We start from the raw sequence: 18,024 nt of genomic DNA, 5'->3' as shown, positions 1-18,024 counted from the left end.
AATTAAATGCTTTTACAATTAATTTTTTATGATTGATTTTCTTATATTGTGTAATTTAAATTATTATTATTATTATAATAGATTAATTATTATTATATTACATTCATATATATTTGTATATGATTTTTATAAATAAAAACAATATGATAAAGTTTTGCTGAAGTAAGGCAAGACGTATATAAGACCCTCCCCCTCCAGTTGAAAGCTATATATTGTACTTTCAGTGTTATGGCTAGAGCCGGACTGGATCCCATGACCTGTTGGTCTGTGGTTATGTGTTTTGTATTATATTATGTAATCCTTACATTCTCTATAGATATGTTTTGTTGAAGTAAGGTATATATAATCCAGCTGGAGCTGGATTTGAACCCAGGACTTCTTGGTCCATAGTGTTTTTGCTCTAGGTGATTTCTTAAAGGGGCAACGGCACTGGGGTATGCATGTGGGGCCCACAACTCCTGCTCGTTAGGTGAGGTTATTTGGGAGCTGGGCAGATACGGGGAAGAACCTGAAGATAACGTGTGTTCCGGGTCGCGATGCACTAGTATCTCCTCTGTGATGGCAGTTTGGTGAAGATGTGACTGCCTGTGCGGGTGGAATCAGCAGCAAACTTCCCCGCTCTCTTAGACCAGATGGGCTCTCAAATCTCAGGTGCATAACCCATCGTCCAATTTTCCCCATCAGTAGGTGACTTGCCGGTGCACCTGAGCCCCTCCACTAAAATCTTGCAGATGACTTTCAGGCTGCTACATTGCCGAACAGGAAATGTGTTGCATGCTGGCATTACATGTTGATACAAAGGTGCAAAAGGACAAGGCATGAAATGCAAGGTACTACCTACCGTTTGCTGTTACCAGTTTATTGGTGTGTTAAAACGGATTTGGCTGACAAAACAGCTTTATAAGCATGTACGAGCCATAGAACTGCAACTGATAGAATTTTCACTGTGGCACAATACTAACGATCTCTATATAAAGGCATATTGTGGAGACATTTTAATCGTTCACAATCTAATATCGTTAAATCACACACCCATAACTATACCACAGAGTTGCAGAGCAAGTAGGCTGGCTTGCGGACTCGCAAATACATACGAAAGAGTGATGTCATCCTGTGCAGAATGTGCAACAGAGGAAACCACCCGCACAGCAGTATTTTTGCTATTGGTATTGTGAGGGGACAGCTACTCTGTAAGTGGCTGAGCAGGGTGCTTTTCCCATACAACGATGGAAGTTAGCATTAACGATGCATCGTACTATGGTAGTTCAAACTAACCAACATCCGAAGTACGACTGTTTCCCAAAACCGTCGCACCACAGTAGTTTGAACCACGTTAGTTCGAACTACAATGGTTCCAGCGATGATACGTCTGACTCACGGTGAGTCGTGCACAAAAACTAACAGACTTTATAATATCAATGGTCTAACTTTCACAGCCGGTCGCGTACGAAAATTAGCAAACTGTGTAATATCATATAAATATATAATATATATATCATATATATATATATAAATATTATATATACATGTCATCAGTTTATTGTGTCAGTCACATAACACCAATAATATGAAAAACTCACAAATAGCAATAGCGGCAAAATAATGAGACGCTTCTTGGAGTGGTGAACAGAAGAACGTTTAGCTATGACACTGCATTTTTTACGCTCCATCTGTAATTACGTTGATTTCAGTTCATTGTGTTTCAATCACACTACAAACACTTACAAATTCCTGGTCCGACGTTGTTGCTTACAGAATGTTAGTGGCTGACTGGAGTAGACAGATGTGTGTAATATCCAAACATCCCAGGCATCATTTCCCCAGTACAAAGGCATGGATTCGTATCTGACCACTGTAGTGTTATTCTACTCTTCCATTATGGCAGTGACACCTGTCAGTGATGAAGGAGAACCTCATCAAAGTGCTGTACTCTTTTCTAAGGCAACTGTTGTCCCTCTGAAGTTATGTGTTTAATGAGAAACTGCACAACACCCAATGGTCTGCATAGGGCTACAAATCTACACATGTACACATACAATGGATAATGAAAGTTGTCCATCATGCTTTGTGGTTGTCTATGACCTCCAGATGAATACCTAAGTAAATTAGGAAATTTGGCACAGGTGGGAAGTGATGTGCTGCTTGAACATTCCCTACACTATTTAAAGCTTTGTGGCAGTGGGAAGGGGTCCTCGATTCTCGGTCCTGCTGTGTTGGTGGATGAAGTGGAGAGGAAGAGGGCAGTCATATTGTCAAGGCTGAAAAATGCCACAACAAACGCTGACAAGAAAAAAGCTTGGGAGGACATCACAAAAAGAAAAAATCCTGTGGACCATGGCTAGAGACGTACAGCGGAGGATGTGATGGGGAAGTGGAGGGACTACGCCTGTGTCACTAAGAAGAAGGCTGCAGGGTTCAGGAGGGAGCAGGAGAGGACTGGTGGTGGGAACACCAGTCTACCTCCTCTCACTCCTGGGGAGGAGCGAGTCTTGGCCATTCTAGGGCCAGCGGCACTTGAGGGAGTCCCAGAAGACATATATGTCTGTGGTCTACACACCTCCCAGACATCTGTGTTTTCTACCCCTTGGTCAGATCCTCTTGGTCCAGCAACATCTGGCTTCCTGCAGTGCAGTCCTCAGGCCTACTTCACGTCGGGCCCCTCCACATCGGCCATACCTCTGCTGGGCCCCTCCACATCAGGCCCCCTCTGGCGTGGCCATCACTCTCTTAGGGCTGCAGTTTCCTCCGAGTCCCCTGAATCCTCTCAGCCTGGGAGCTCACCCACCCCCATCCATCCCGCTACCTCGCCATGGCACCCCCTGCCGGTGCATAAACATTCGCTGCCGGCAAATAATCATTCACTGCCGGTGCAGTGAAAAGCTCCTCAGGTCTGAGGGTGATAAAATATCTATTCTGAGGGAAGAACTGGCAGCCCTGAGGGAACAGAAGGAAAGACACCATCAGGAGGTGACGGCCTTCCGGAGGGAGAGATTGCCCTTACTGGCCCAACAGGTCAGCAGACCCAGCGTCACACTGCACCTCCCAAACTCTGACAGTAAGTCACCCCTGTGCTAATGCAATACTTTACAGTCTGAGAATTCTCCCTATTGTTCACTACAGACAGTTGCTGGCTTGGTCGATCTAATGTACAATCATACCGTACTTATGCCCAGAGACCCACACAACAATTACATTTCAAACTACATTTTCAGACCACTTCACATTATATGTGATCGTAGAGCTAAATTATTCCTTATTAGGTATTAAAGATTATTAAGTTTCTTATTTAGACAGTGACTACCCTCCTTAGACTGCAATTTCCACCATTGCTGACATATTTACCTGGAACTAAGCTTCTAATTACGAGTGTAAGTTCGAACTACGCAACTTAACGACAGTGTTTGCGAACGTTCGTTCAAACTATGGTTTTGGGTAACACCTGCGTCGTTTAACGATACATCGTACTACGTAAGTTCGAGGCGTCGCTACTCCGTAGTTCGAACCACGCAAGTTGGTGACATAGTTAGCAAATATGGTTTTGGAAAACGCACCCCAGAGCGAGAACCTGGCAGCTCGTGACTATGGGGAAAAAAGAAAAACATTCGAAACAATGGCACTCGGATGCGCACACAATTATATACGGTTTACTTTTCGTGTGTTTTGTAGTTTTTACTTGTTTAAAATTGCAGAATTTTTCATATGCAACTCTGCATTCTAATTCTAGATGTTGATATGTTTCATTCATTTTCTCTACATAACACTTTCAATGTAATACAATGATCCATTTCCATACTAAAAGAAAAACATCAAAAACACATATTCACAGAATTTCACTGTTTAGTTTATCAGTGTTTGACTGTTTTGATCATTTGTTAAAACGTATATATGATTTAAATAATTTATTTTTTTAATTAAATACCGTGTATATTAATTAGGTATTTGTCGTGAAGAAATAAATCCATCCATCCATCCATTTTCCAAACCGCTTATCCTATTGGGTCGCGGGGGGTCCGGAGCCTATCCCGGAATCAATGGGCACGAGGCAGGGAACAACCCAGGATGGGGGGCCAGCCCATCGCAGGGCACACTCACACACCATGCACTCACACATGCACACCTACGGGCAATTCAGCAACTCCAATTAGCCTCAGCATGTTTTTGGACTGTGGGGGGAAACCGGAGTACCCGGAGGAAACCCCACGACGACACGGGGAGAACATGCAAACTCCGCACACATGTGACCCAGGCGGAGACTCGAACCCGGGTCCCAGAGGTGTGAGGCGACAGTGCTAACCACTGCACCACCATGCCGCCCCAGAAGAAATAAATCGATATTTAAAAAGGAACTGTGAATTCTTTTAAAAACTTAAATCAAGTCACACATATTAATGGTTTTTGCAATCTACTTTTTTCATACACAGTGTTTATATATGTGTAATATGCGATACGATTGCTTCATTTTAGCGATATCCTTACTGCTTTCCACTGACAATCAGCGGTTGAGTCGAGATTCGACCTCGTGTCTTCGAGTATGGCAAACTGCCATCTTTGTGATACACGGAAGCGCAAGTATACACTCGCCGGCCAGTGGCCGAAAGTATATTCCATCGGTTGTGTTTTAGCACTACCGTAGAAAATGAATTAAAAACGTTTTAACGATTTCTAGCTAGAAAATCCCCAACCGGTGCCGAAAAGATTAGCTAAACGGCCCTAAACAGTTTCCCATTCGTTTTCTATGGGAGCGTTAAACCATAGATGTGATGTTTTTTGGCCACTACGACCTTGTGACGGTGCTCCAACAGAAGCGCAGTCATAATAAGTAATACGTTTGGTATGAAAGAAAAATTATTGCATAAGTTTACAGTCATATATATCGCCAAGTGTTTTCAAAATAACTCGCGTAAGGTAACATTATTTGCTGCTAATTCGCTTGTTTTATATGAGAGAACTGACTGGCTTTCCTCAGTCATGGTAATCTTTTCCTGCCACCTCTCTCTCTCTCTCCCTCTCTCTCTCTCTCTCTGTCACACACACACAAAAGTATTCTCGATGCCGAAATAAGGGCTTAGAAAGAGATGGAATGGACTGAGTTTTAGGTCTGTTTTCTATAAGGCAGAGAGATAAAGATGCGTGAAAGGAAGAATTGTTTTATAGTTTATAATTCGAAGAGTTAATTCAACTGTTGCTCTGGATTGTTTATGTTCAATAGGCTGAATAATTGAAAGTAGATTCTGAATAGACGGAAATATTAAAATGTACGTATAGAAATATTTTCATAATTAACTGAATGTACATAGTTTGAATTATTTTATTGTACACATGTGCTCTCTTCTTGACAGTCATTTGGAGCGTAGGGATATATTTGTGTGTGTGTGTGTGTGTGTATGCACTTGTCAATATAAAGCTTGGTATAGCTGTAAAAGTAATATATTTCAGATATCTGAATTAATTGTGATTTAGCAAGTTCTTTATTCATACGTTTGATGACTTTGATCAATGAACACGAAGTGTAAATAATCGTATTAAGCCGCTGGTAACTTGTCCTGTCTTCAGCTTGCCGAAAAAAATTCAAGTTTTCACAGACTGGGCGTGTGCTGGAACACCGCCACAAGACCGTAGTGGCCAAAAATATATTACATCCGTAGTGGTTTAGCGCTACCATAGAAAATGAATGGGAAACGTTTTAGGGCCGTTTAGCCAAACCGTCTTATTTCTGCGGAATATAACAGGTAACATGTAGCGATACAGTGCGGCTTTTGATACAAGTTATTCAATTACACTGCACAACAGCAGTACTTCACATGAAACATATATCAGTAACTACTCCGAAATCTGTGTGAAACCTGATAACTAAATGTAATATCAGGGACACTCTATCAACGATCTGGTAGGATTCAGACAAATAAAAGTGAACATCATCTCTTGTGGAAAAGATGCGGGTCAGCGCATATTTAAATTCATCATAAAGAAAAGTAGGACTCTCCCCGTCGGGGAATCGAACCCCGGTCTCCCGCGTGACAGGCGGGGATACTAACCACTATACTAACGAGGACCAGCCACAAGTAATGGTTTGTCATTTTCCGTCTTTAAGACCACTGACATAAAAATATCTGTTCATTCATTATTTCCAACCAAAAAAAGACGCATAGAAAGGCGCTATATAGGCATTGGTGGTTCAGTGGTAGAATTCTCGCCTGCCACGCGGGAGGCCCGGGTTCGATTCCCGGCCAATGCAATTCCCTTTTCCCCATCGATCTTGTTTTCAATATTGCTTAAATATGATATAATATGAACAAGTAAAATCCGCCTTTATTACTGACAAGACATAGCGTTGCTGGATAAATACGAATGAACCTTAAAGTTTTGCAATCACATCACACTAAACCTTGAGGATTTAGTATTGATTAAAAAAAACGATCATCAGACCCTCATCACCAGCTTACTACAAGGGTGGCCCACACAGAAAACTCTCGATTCTCGGTGTCCATTCAACAAACCCTTTTCTTTCGTGTACTTAGTGCAATATCGCACAGATTAATGGCAATATTCTACACTTCACTAATGTCTTTTATTATCCACACCCAAATAACTCGTGTCTTGTAAATTTTAATTTGAAAAATGCCGAATAATTTGCATTCATGAAAAAAAATCATGAACATTTGCTTAAAAAAAAAAAAAAAAACTTTGTACAGATTCCTCATAATTTACACCAGTATATTTTGGCAACCGATAATATTTTCAAATGTACAACCGGTTGTTAAATCTGTAGATCATGTGACACGTATGAATTCAGGGACGTACTTTTGAGACTTTCCCCAGGCCGTTTTGCAGCCCGATCCACGAACATAATGCTGCTGATGTACGCGTAGCTCAGGCCTGTAGGATACTGCTAGGGGGCGCTAATGTGTCTCGGTTAACCGGGACACTGCTGACTGCTTGATGAAATGGATAATGGTAGCAGAAACCAGTATAGTGGTGGTACGTATACCTACTAATAAATAATCTCCTCATATTAAACGAAAACTGACATCTAAGCTGGGTAGCTGTAATATCTGTGTCCTATTAAATCATGGCTGAAAAATACTGGCATTCCATGACCATAAAAATCTTCTAGGTTTTCGCCCAGTTATTAAAGGAAAAAGAAGACATCGAAGAAATCTATTAACCCTCTGTCCAGGACTTTACTGACTTCAAGCAACAATTTTCTCTGCCATGTAAGACTTCAGACTTTAGGACTGTCACTATTGATTACATCAATAGTCAAGTAATCTACTGCTTCACCTGACGATTTGAGTAATTATCTATATACACTATCAGCTAAAAGTTTTTGCACTCCAAAAGATTTTACCACTTTTCAATTTATTTCATAAACTGATTTTTTATCCGGGTTAAGCACTGGTAAGTTGAGTGAACAACTATAAATGGAAATGTAAGTCAAATTACAGTTTCCTTTCAATCATGGAAAAAGCATGCAACAGTGCATGTCTGACATCCTATAAATTAGTTGTGTGGTGATGGCATCGTCAAATCCTACGCTGTCCTTTAACTTTAAATGCAATAGAGTTAACTATGACACTTCATATGCATTTGTCATCTCATGAAACACAGCCATTTAATGTCCCTTGTAGAAGGAATGCCTTGAATTTTCTCTGCTGTTAGAACTGCTAGAGGAGGTTACTTTGATGAATCAAAGATATGACATTTTCCTGCTAATAAAGGTATTCAAATGGTGAACATACTGTACATTTATTCGTTAGCAAAGAAAACCAAGTATATTTTTAGTAAATGTTAAGTGAGTTACATGCAAATATTGAAAATCTCAGTGTGTGTAAAAACTTTTGACTGGTAGTGCATTGCAATTTGTACAAGGCAGGAACTAACCACACATTGCAGGGTGCACACTCAGTCACACATATAGTCAATTTAGGCAGTGCCAAACCTGCCACCAATCCCCATTTTCACTGCAAAGTTTGAGGACTGCTTACAGGGCCAAATACAGTTTAACATCATACCTAGGCTGAGGAATCGCAAAGGACATTTTTAATTAATGCTTTTTAATAATAATTATTATTTATAATAATTATGTCATTGAGGCTTGTAGGGAAATTGTCATTTTGCATCCATCTTGCTTTCTATAGGTGAGAGCAAGGTGGTCATGAAGGGAGCTGGGTGTTCATGGCTTTGCTCAAGGACCCACAGATGTGCTAAAGCTGGGCTTGAACCGGCAACCTCCTGATCACAGGCACAGAGGTTTAAAGCTGGTTCATACTTTTCCGCATGCATACTAGCGGACGAGTCCGTGCAAACATTTATGATGCATTTGATGTCATTGTGCAATTAGTTACCATCCACAAACAACGGCAACATTGCATTTGATTAGCAATTATGTGAAGTTTTCCAAAAAGAAAAAAATTGACTGATTCGTCTAAATAAGACATTATACGGACTGTTTGACAATTACTTCATGGAAAGATATAGGACAATCATTAGGAAAAGAAAACAATCATCCAGAATATTTGAGAGAATAGTTTGTGGAAGCCAAGAGAAAAATGAAGGGAAGAAACAGGGATACTGGTGGCAGAAGTCAATTTGAAGCACTGTGAGCCGGCTCTGAATTTGTCAAGCACAAAGAAACAGACATAAACCTCACTGCTTGTGGTATTTGTGCATTATTCTTAACAATAATTTAATTATTGTTAAAATAAATTGTTTGCATCATGTAGATAGAGGCTGGAAACGTAGACATTAACAGATATGTCATATCAAATGGCCTTTTGTGCATCCATGGTATTAGGCCAGGTAATATACAGTTTGGACAGCTGGTATAGAATATGTAAAGATCTGCACGTCCTCTATTTGCTCAGGATGTGTAAGGGACAGCATGCGGGAGTTGAGCATAGAACACTAGTTGAGCATAGAGCAGGGGTGTCAAACTCCAGTCCTGGGGGGCCAGAGCCCTAAAATAATTTGTGATGGAACAGGGGAAGAGCTAAGCTACACAGGGCCCCAGCCCCCCAGGACTGCAGTTTGACACCCCCGGCATAGTGTCACACTCACCGAGTACTCAACTGGATGGTTAAAACAAAATCCCTGTCGGGACTTTTACTCTTTGGACCTGAATTACCCAACTCTGATCTTTAGTATGTATGTGAAATGTACCTTTATGTGCCACTGGCCTCTCCATGGATCAGGTTCCGCAGAATCCATCAACTAAGACTTTATGCAGGCAGGTGTGTGCCTTTCTTAATTATGTCTAATGAATACAGTTTACTTAATGAATACTTATGTAAATGGGATATTTCAGTTTATTTTTTAATACATTTTTTTAGCAAAACACTCAAAACACCTGTTTTTTGTTTGTCATTGTGAAGTATTGTGTGTAGACCATTTCTGAAAAATATGAATTTCATCAATTTTAACTTCAATGGGTCTGAAAACTATCCACATGCACTGTAAATACTTGTGGTGTTCAAGATTGTCGTGTGTGTCCTTGCCTGTGTTCTGTGTGAATCTGTCTGATCCTGGCATATCTGTAGACATTGTGGAAACTACCCACCGTATCTGTGGTTTACTATCCGGCATCAGAACTCCCTGTTTACCCCCGTTAGAGTGCGTTAGAGTGGTGGTAATTGTTGTGTGCGCGGTCCATTTAAGGGCTGTAATATAACGATAGAGCTGTGGTTATTGTTGTGTGCACGGTCCATTTAAGGGCTGTAATAAAACGTTAGAGCGGTGGTTATTGTTGTGTGCGCGGTCCATTTAAGGGCTGTAATATAACGATAGAGCGGTGGTTATTGTTGTGTGCATGGTCCATTTAAGGGCTGTAATAAAATGTTAGAGATGTGGTTATTGTTGTGTGCGCGGTCCATTTAAGGGCTGTAATAAAACGTTAGAGCTGTGGTTATTGTTGTGTGCGCGGTCCATTTAAGGGCTGTAATAAAACGTTAGAGCTGTGGTTATTGTTGTGTGTGCGCGGTCCATTTAAGGGCTGTAATAAAACGTTAGAGCTGTGGTTATTGTTGTGTGTGCGCGGTCCATTTAAGGGCTGTAATAAAACGTTAGAGCTGTGGTTATTGTTGTGTGCGCGGTCCATTTAAGGGCTGTAATAAAACGTTAGAGCTGTGGTTATTGTTGTGTGCGCGGTCCATTTAAGGGCTGTAATAAAACGTTAGAGCGGTGTTTATTGTTGTGTGCGCGGTCCATTTAATGGCTGTTAGACAGTGAAAAGATATGTTTAAAGCTATTTCTCTCAATAGTAACTGCACTTCTGCTCAGAAGAAAAAGCACAATTTAGCATTATAACTTATGCAAATTAAGATTAATACAATAAAATTTGGTAATACCCGGGTTTGAGTCTCCGCCTGGGTCACATGTGTGTGGAGTTTGCATGTTCTCCCCATGTTGTCGTGGGGTTTCCTCCGGGTACTCCGGTTTCCCCACACGGTCCAAGAACATGCTGAGGCTAATTGGAGTCGCTAAATTGCCCATAGGTGTGCATGTGTGAGTGAATGGTGTGTGAGTGTGCCCTGCGATGGGCTGGCCCCCCATCCTGGGTTGTTCCCTGCCTCGTGCCCATTGCTTCCGGAATAGGCTCTGGACCCCTCACGACCCAATAGGATAAGCGGTTTGGAAAATGGATGGATGGATAGATCATTTAATTGATTAATTAAATTAGTTTAAATAGTCTGTGAGATATTAATTACTTGTACAAAGTTTACTAGTGGTTGAATCAAAAAATACATGGGTGTATTGGATAGTTGATAAAAAAAATACTTGGGAGAATTTAGCAGACGTTTTGAAATGGTTAACACACTTTGCCGGGCATAAAAGCATAGTTTTCCACCAATATGAAGATCAATTAAACATCATTTTCTTTGGCTGCCCAAGACTTTCACAGTACTGTACCTACCGATTTGTTTTCTCTGCGATTAGAATTTCAACCACAGCTGTAAAAGGAAACCCTTTGCTTTCCATTCATTATGTAAAGAACTGAAAGAAACCTCAAAGCAAGGAACTTTTAACGTCACGTTATAGCTTGCAAGCTAACATTAGCTGACTGTACTAAGGTTGACATATCAAGCCAATGACCCTGTTTATCCTAAATCAGCAAAAAGGTAGCAAGTTATTAAAATTCTCTCTGATAATGGTATACTATTGCAGGGGTAGCCAATCTTATCCTAAAAGGGTCGGTGTGTACGCGGGTTTTTGGGATAACCTTTGGGTTAGCTGTTCAAACCCATGTGTGAGGACTCTTCAGCCTAATTAGTGATCTAATTAGGGAGTTGCAGTGAACACCTGTACACACACCAGTCCTTTTACAGACTACTAAAAAAAAATAATCGGTTGCACCACGCCAGAGGTGGAGATTTCAGGTCCAGAAAGTACAAATCCAGAACAAGATTTTGTTTCAACCAACCAGCTGAGTACTCTGTGACTCTTTATACTCAACTGGTTGATTGAAACAAAATCTTGGTCTGGATTTGTACTATCTGGGCCTGAAATCTCCACATCTGGCGTGGTGCAACCGATTTTTTTTTTTTTTAGTAGTCTGTAAACTCAAAGGTTGTGGCAGTTTATGGCCACCATAGGCTACGATAGAACTTAGGCTTAATTGGTGCAACCCATTTTTGCCCAGACATGCCCACGAGACATAGGTAGCCACAATCGGGGCAGAGGAAAAATAAATATTGCTGAATGGGGGGCCGATAAGCATAAAATTATGCTTATCGGTATTATGTCGGGGATTAAAATGTTCAAAAAGTACTGATACAGAAAGAGCAATTACTTCACATGTTCAAGTTCTTCATTGAAAACCACGAATATAATTAGCAGCACTACGCACGTTTTCTTTTGCATAAACATTAAAACAACAACATAGCCAATACCTGTGTGAACACAGGAAAACCATATTATCCCGTTTGAGTTCAACTCATTACTAATCTTCAGACAAATAATGCCCTAACGTCGTAGTTACGCTGGAAAATCCATAAAGAAGGAAATTGGTCTAAACTGTTTCAAGAATAGGGCCTATATAAACACGAACATACATGGAATTCATTCTTAGCAAATGGGCATTCAACTAGCTCTGAGGCTGAGGCAAATAAGTTCCATTTTAAAAGAGAAGGTAACACTGGAAGCTTCAGTTTCTATTACTGACAAACGATTAACAAGTTAGACAAATCATGACAATTTCCACGCAGTTTCAACATCATGCATTGAGTCAAACGTTAACTTACCTGGCTTTCGCTATAAAGTAGTGGCTGGTGGTCACGAAGATTAAAAACCAAAATAAGACTACACTAGACGTAATTCTCTTAAAACGCTGAAAAATCTCCAAAGCGCTGCAACTGCCTTCCACCACGTTTTACTAGCAAAACAAACCCACGTTGCATTTCGCGCATGCGCGCGCTTGCATCTATGAAACTGATAATTGGTGCGTTCGGTTCATGCTGGAGAACTGATTCAAAGTGCAGTAATGAACCTTGGCTTTAACGATAATTGGATAAGCGTCGGGAATTGTACCGTGAAACCAGTAACCATTTCATCCTTATTGGAAAGTAAAGATTGATTGGAGTGGCAGATTAAATATCAAAATAAAAACATGTCGCGGGCCTTTTGAAACTGTCTGGCAACGCGCGGGCCGGTAGTTTGAGACTCATGAGCTACCGTGTTTCGCTCGAACTACTTCCTACACTGCCCCCACGAGTTCTGGTGGTACTGCATCGTTTCATCTGTTTTCATAAGCTTTCAGAAAATGCGCACAATTACAGACGAAATAAATGCAGAGTACAGCGAGAAGGTTCCATCCGTCTCTGTATCGAAGCTCGTCCCGTCAAAGTGAACCCCAGCGCCTCTAAACTGGGAGGCGGGGCTTACGTAATTCATGTAATATCACAATGACCGATGACGTCTGATTCGCCCTGAGGTATCGGCTCTTTGGAACTTTTATGAAAGATGAAACGTTTGGGCGTCGTGGAGTTCTGCGGTTGGAGATATTAATTGCCTCTAAAGTCTGTATTGCATACACAACCTTTTGATTATGGAAAGTGGCTCTGGAAATGGCAAGAGGCGATTTTTGAATGTTTAGAAATAGTTTGAGTTGATTTCCCTCAATAAGGTGAATGAATATTAATATGGCAAAATACGAAATAAGTTATTATTATTATTATTATTGTTATTATTATTTAGTATTATTATTAGTTCCTTGTTGCTTGTTCAGTCGGCCAATTCTTGCCTGCCACTATGGGGCGCCAAGCGTCAAGCGCAACGTGTACAAAATACGTTCTGTGCCACAAAAGCATTATTTAATGAAATCAAGTAATGCCTTGCTGCATTCTGTCCATGAAAGCAAAAAGATTTCACTTTCTTTAATGCACAGAAATCAAAAGGAATTGATATAAACACTTCGTGAATGAAAGAAGGTCATTTTGTGAACCAAATGTAATTTGTGAGTGATACACAGTCATTTCGTGGATGTAATGTATTTCGTCTTTTGTTGAGTCATGAAAGGCACCACAAAATGCATTTTATTTTTTTTTGCTGAGTCACAAAATACTCTTTGGCTGAGTCAGAAGAGGTATGTAGTAGGCGCTCGCCCGTGGAGGGAGGGAGGTAGTTCCTTGCAATGACCAGAAAGTGGAGCGCCAGCTTTGATTTTGCAGACGCTTGGAATTATATTCAACTTGCATTTAAATGTAGTAAAAATAACTCAGGGGGGTCATACTTTTACTGTTGTACATTATATTGCCAAAAGTACTGGGACACCTGCCTTTACACACACACACACACGAACTTTAATGGCATCCTAGTCTTAATACATAGGCATTAATATGGAGTTGGGCCACCTTTTACAACTATATCAGCTTCAGTTCTTCTGGGAAGGCTGTCCACAAGGTTTAGGAGTGTGTTTATGGGAATTTTTGACTATTCCTCCAGGAGATCATTTGTGAGGTCAGGCACTGATGCTGGACGAGAAGGCCTGGCTTGCAGTCTCTGCTCTAATTCATCCTAAAGGTACTGGGTTGAGGTCAAGGCTCTGTGCAGGCCAGTCAAGTTCCTCCACACCAGACTCGCTCATTCATGTTCTTATGGACCTTGCTTTGTGCACTGATGCGTGGTCATGGTGGAAAAGAAAGGGGCCGTCCCCAAACTGTTCCCACAAAGTTGGGAGCTTGAAATTGTCCAAAATATATAACTTAAAATGCTGCAGCATTAAGAGTTTCTTTCTCTGGAACTAAGGGGCCAAGCCCAACCCCTGAAAAACAACACCACACCACAATCCTCCCTCCACAAAACTTTACACTTGGCACAATACAGACAGGCAAGTACCGTTATCCTGGCAACCACCAAACCCAGACAGAGAAGTGTGAATCGTCTCTCAAGAGAAAGTGTCTCCGCTGCTCTAGAGTCATGCTTAACACCACTGCATCCAACACTTTGCATTGCATTTGGTGATGTAAGGTTTAAAAGTGTGAGATGGCAGATGTGTGAGAGACCCATCTGTTTCTGGCTAGCTACCCGAGGCTAATGCTGCATGTACAGAAGACGTGACGAGAAAAAGAAAGTTCTCTCAATAGCAAAAGAAGACTCATCAAAGTTTAAGATAAACCGCCAAAAACGAGCAACCGAGATGCAGCAGTGAAACTACAGTAAGCGCTTTGAAACAATGTAATGTTGAGAAAATGCGCGGTATAAATAAAATTGAATGAAACATTTATGTACAGTACTGTACTGTATTATAGCGTATTATATATCGTGTACACAGTTCAATAATTTAAGTACAGTACAGTAACTTGAAAAGCATTTGAAACAGTGCTGTGCTGTATTTTTAAATAGTGAATAAAATAGTCAGCAAGGCATTACTTGATTTCGTCATTAAATAATGGTTTTTGTGGCACAGAATGTAATTTGTACTTGCAAATGAGCGCTTGACACTTGGCGCCCAATACGCCACGGAGGAGGCTGGGTTTCTATTCCACTGTTGTAAATCGCTTTGGATAAAAGCATCTGCCAGAAGAATACATGTAAATCATTATATTCGTATTATTTATCTGTATTGTACTGGTCAGGTTTGCATTGCTCCAAACATCTGTCATACTTCAATAACAGATCCTCAGTGTGCTAAATATCTTAATTTTCCTTGTGAGACTGTCAAGCTACATCCCAAGGCGTCAGCACTTAATTCTTTCCCCCATCTTCACAGTTTAAAAACTCCCCTCTAAACCCCAACAAGTGATAATGATCACACGTATTGCAGCACCTAATGGGCAACAGTTTAACAAAAATTAATGAATTCGTCCCAGATCCATTACAATATCTTACTCTAAATACATTGTTACGTGCTGCTGCATCTTCAGCTGCGCCCATAGGCCTCGTAGTCAGCAGCTTGTCCGCCATTCGCCCGTCGCTTCCTTCGGCTCCGCCTCCCCGTCCAGACCCCGCCCACGACTCGCCTGATGCGCAGCTCGTCACTTCCATCTGCAGAACTGAAAAGCCGACTGCAAGGTAGCTCTGCTCATTGGTTATGGATTGTTGGTTTGCTTAATTGTATATGACGGTTTTGGTTTATTGATTTCTGATTCCTCGCTCTACCCTGGTTTGATTGCTTTTCTGGTTTCTTTGCTCTCTCGCCTGACTACCGACTATTCTTTTGTTCGCCCCCTGGACACTTTAGCTTTGGCTTGTATATTTACTGTGTGTACTGTCACTGTGGTACGTAAGAAGTGACTGCCTTTTTGTTTTTGCGAATCGCTGTGATTTATTGTTCGTTTAGTTAGGGAGTTAGGGTTTAGTATTTGTTTTTGTTTCCTTCTGTTACACTTAGGTTTAGATTCGTTTGGGTCGAGTTCAGTAGATGTGTTTTGATTGTTGTTTTGGCCTGGGTCACTCCCGAAGTCTGTTGCACCTTATGTCTATAACAGTGTCCGTCAAGAAATATAAAAAAATACAAAATAGATCCCTTTGTTTCCCGTGTTCCCTTTTCCCATTCCTTGGCTGTCTCGTCTTCCCGTCTCCTATTCCCTTACCTTTCTCTCGGTCCTCAACCCTAGATTGGGATCGTAGCAACATAATGACTCAAAATACATATAAGCCGGAAGAAACTTTAAAAACTGTAAAAATCTTTTTTTAAGATTATATTTAGCATAACACAACCAGACAGTGCTGTCATACCAAACACATTATTCATTAGATGAAAACGCTTGTATATTTCATTCTCAGATTCCTCGAAGCCTTGCCGAAACCCACTCTAGAGGTGTCTCTCTATGCTTGAAATAAAGGTTCGAAGACTCGAAACGCGTTCTGGCTTCTGACTTCATGGGGAATACCCCAATGCCTCCGGAAGCTTCATCGGCCCATCACTAATCATTACCATTCTCAAGAGGAGATTACTGATAGGCAACAGAGAAACACGAGCACTCACCACTATCAAAAATAGGCCATATGAGATGGATTTATACAAAAATACATCTGTGTTGCCTGTGTCATTATTCTGACAAATACACAGCGGAAACAAAGGACAGAGCAGAAGTGCGGGCCGTTGGGCTCGAGCTGAACTGAGAGCCACAGCCCTGGTCAAATTCATCACTGAAACTCATGCCAGAGGATTTTCAAATTGCCAGATATTCAATGAGGAAGACAAACATGAAGAGCTGAATCTTTACATTGAACAGCTGAATCCAATTGGACTGGCAAAATTCTGCATCGGCTGTAGTCCTGCTGGAGGCACCACTGATAAAATTTCGCGACCGCTTTCGATAAAATAATATTGGCCAGGGAATCCCCAAAATTGACCCAAACTCTACTGTGTTTAAGTCAGGTGACCAGGTCATATGACACGCCACTATCACTCTCCTTTGTAGGCGGTTTGGTGTGTCCAAACTATTGCCTGGTACTATATATGATTTTCTGAAACCTGTGACATAAACTTTGTAGTTGTGTGTCAGATTTGTGTCTGCAAGAGAAGACTTGCATATCTGTAGTTTCAAGCTCACAAACTGGCAGCTTTACTTATTCTCACTCTGGTGTAACCCTAACATTTGATTTTTGAGAACCTGGGATTCATGAGGGTGCAGATCTGTGACAGTGAAGATCCCCCACTCGTGCTGTAAATCTACAGTACGACACGCCAAGCTGCCTACAAAGGAAAGTGATAGTGTTGCATCATATAACCTGCCCACCTGACCTAAATGTAGAAGTAGAAATGGTTTTGGGAAAGTTTGACTAGAGAGTGAAGGAAAAGCTCTACATATATGTGAGATCTCCTTCAGAACGAAGCATCGTAGGAGGTCACCTCATGAAAATGCTGAAGGGGAGTAAGTAGGATCAGTCAGTCCCTGGAGCAATTGGAGCTAAGGGCCTTGCTTAAAGGCCCCATGGCGGGATCACTCTGCCGACCACAGGATTTGAACCAACAACCTTCTGAGTCCCAACCCACAGAGCTGCCCCCCCTTGATGGCTTTATGAGGGGTGGCATGGTGGTGCAGTGGTTTGCACTGTCACCTCACACCTCTAGGACCATGGTTAAAGTCTCTGCCAGAGTTCCATGTGTGTGGAGTTTGCATGTTCTCCCCCTGTTGTTGCGGAGTTTCTTCCAGGTACTCTGGTTTCCTCCCACAGTCCAGAAACATGCTGAGGCCGATTGGAGCCTGTGGGTGTGTTAATGGTGTGTGAGTGTGTGCTGTGATCAGTTGGTGCCCTATTTTTGCACCCATGGCCTCCAGGATAGGCTACAGCTCCCCCACAACCCTGCATGGGATAAGTGGTTTCAGAAAATGGATGGAAGTTTTTATGATGACTCTAAAATGTAAATGATAGTGCAAGTAAAGTTTTCTATGGGTAGTTTTGTCGAAACATTTGAAAGGTACTGCATGTTGGGTTGGTCATTTACTTTAAGACTGATTACACAACGTCACAACACAACCACAGTGAGATGCATTGTGGGAATTCACAGGAAGTGAGGTAAAGGCTGACGCCTGCTCAGTGTGAACCCCAGTCCTCTGACCCGTCTGATGGTTCTGTTGGGCC

The 18,024-nt window shown here is 41.4% G+C and overlaps 1 non-coding gene across 1 annotated transcript; it reads left to right on the top strand.

Moving 5' to 3' along the window:
- The first annotated feature begins 6,164 nt into the window (after positions 1 to 6,164).
- On the top strand, positions 6,165 to 6,235 carry trnag-gcc (transfer RNA glycine (anticodon GCC)). The gene has a single exon. It is a non-coding gene; the product is annotated as a tRNA-Gly (tRNA).
- The last annotated feature ends 11,789 nt before the right edge of the window (positions 6,236 to 18,024 follow it).

The sequence above is a fragment of the Brienomyrus brachyistius genome, chromosome 4 (genome assembly GCF_023856365.1).
Source record: "Brienomyrus brachyistius isolate T26 chromosome 4, BBRACH_0.4, whole genome shotgun sequence".
NCBI lineage: Eukaryota > Metazoa > Chordata > Actinopteri > Osteoglossiformes > Mormyridae > Brienomyrus > Brienomyrus brachyistius.
The sequence above is the reverse complement of the archived record's forward strand: the minus strand, read 5'-3'. Positions and strand labels throughout refer to the sequence as shown.